At 41.3% G+C, this 1936-nt stretch overlaps 1 protein-coding gene across 1 annotated transcript in view; it reads left to right on the top strand.

The window, feature by feature from the left end:
- The first annotated feature begins 1249 nt into the window (after positions 1-1249).
- LOC109471034 (transmembrane protein 180-like) overlaps positions 1250-1936 on the top strand; it is a 3951-nt gene continuing 3264 nt past the window's right edge. Inside the window, exon 1 of the mRNA XM_019770210.1 lies at positions 1250-1551. The gene's annotated coding sequence lies outside the window, so the exon portion shown is untranslated. The remainder of the gene's footprint in view (positions 1552-1936) is intronic.

The raw sequence follows: 1936 nt of genomic DNA, 5'->3' as shown, positions 1-1936 counted from the left end.
CACTGTCCTTCTTGATCTTGTCCTCACATGGTATTGCTCCACAGTATGGAGCCTATTATAACGTTAGATAATCTGGACAAACATCAGGAAAAGCAGAATTTGTACAACACAATGTGGAGTGTCTTACACAACTGTCCCCAGTCTATAGGATTTACTCATGCTGGGCTGTATGGATTGAAAGTACATTGTAACTTCTTGACTACTCGTGTTCAGAAATATCCAAACTGTACATTTATGCCTGCAAAAATATCCTATTTCATAAAGGTGAAACCATACTGTAGAATAGTCTAAGGTCACATCAATTTAATTTATTGGTTCCCGGATTTATTCAGAAAAAATATGAAGCGACAGGGCGAAAGAAAAATAAAATAAAAACAGGTCTAGGCATCCTATTATAGCCCCAAATGCTTGCAACGATAGGAGCCATGAAGTCAACACAAAAGGCCGGGTCAATATTTAAACATGGAGGTAACAAGGCAGAGGCAATAAAATCATTGCCAAGGCGACGACTGAAAGATATATATATTATTTCATGTGGTGGAGCTAGCAATCTACATTACAATTTTAAGAAAAACAGATTTCCCTATCTTATAAACACATGCATGTAGTGAAATTTACAGGATGGGTGGAGGATGTGTGGGGCAATATACCAAATACACGTATAGAACGAATCAGACTTTCTTCCCCAGCAATATAAATTTTATGATGACATACTTACTTTACCTGGTAAGTGGGACTTGTCGAGTTCCACTCAACCAACTTAAAACCATCCTCCACTTCACTCTATCCTCCACCAGAGACTGGATTTTACGTCTGGTTGTTACTCCTATGACTTTTTTTTTTACCTTTTGTGGGTTCCAAAAGGACGGATAATTTCTTTTCTCTGTGTGATCTGTTTGAATATGGTCTTTGGCCAAGGTGGCCAAAGACAGCTGTGCTCTCTGTCCATGGTGTGGGGAGAAGACAGATGACCAGTAATTAATCATGCCAGGCAGCTGGATGGGTGGCACGTGGGCACCCGGTGTAAGTTACATGGCTGAAGGTTACCTCAAAACCAATTCCCTAGGGAATGCATTCGTGCAATTTTTGAAATTCTTTCAAAGCGATCGTAGTACTTGCACAAATGCCTCCGCCCCAAAGGTGTCGCCAAAAATCAAAATGTGATTTTTACCTCCATGGGTACAGTACAGTTATCACAAAGTAAATTGGGTAAGGCTTACACAGCTGTGCGCGTGCGCCGATAAGTGCAGTGGCTAAGGTTCATCTACTTCTACTAGTATACTTAAGAGTTGACAGGTCAACAACGTACACCTACTGACATACACAAAACTTTTGAAAAGGAGACCACCGTCTGCCAATGATTTTTGGCCGTTTTTGCTGTCTTTTTGGAACCACCAGTGACCAGAAGAAACATTTACCGCGGCTGTAACGCAAAGTTTTGCTGGAGTTGGGAGCAGAAGAAGACGGGAACTGCGGGCAACGTCACGATCACGTACGGGCACGTCGGCATTTACAGCTTGTGATGTTCTTGGACTTTGGACCTTCGCCAAGGTTATGTGTTCATAGACTTCATAGTGTTTGTGTGCGTGTGCGTGTGGTTTTGTGTGTGTGTGTGTGCGCAGTGTGTGTGTGGTTTAGCACGATAACTCCAGAAGCTTATTTATGGATTGTCATGAAACTTCGTAGTTAATACATAGGCCTTGAAAAGACCTAGAAATTATTAGATTTTGCCTCCCACCCCTCAGAACTTCCGGTTTTGATATATCATTTAAAGTCTTAGTTGGGGAGGATAACTTGGCAAGAACCGGCTGACGGATTGTCATAATTTATAGTATGTAGGTAGCTTAAGTGATGCTTGACGTAATTAGGTGGTAACTAGAAAGGTAACATTTGCAAAGCAAATGCATAATGTTTACCTTCATATATGGTCTGCTCT

This window comes from Branchiostoma belcheri, unplaced genomic scaffold (assembly GCF_001625305.1).
Source record: "Branchiostoma belcheri isolate BF01 breed outbred unplaced genomic scaffold, Haploidv18h27 scaffold24, whole genome shotgun sequence".
Taxonomy (NCBI): Eukaryota; Metazoa; Chordata; class Leptocardii; order Amphioxiformes; family Branchiostomatidae; genus Branchiostoma; species Branchiostoma belcheri.
Note: the sequence above shows the minus strand (reverse complement) of the source record. Positions and strands in the feature narration are given on the sequence as shown.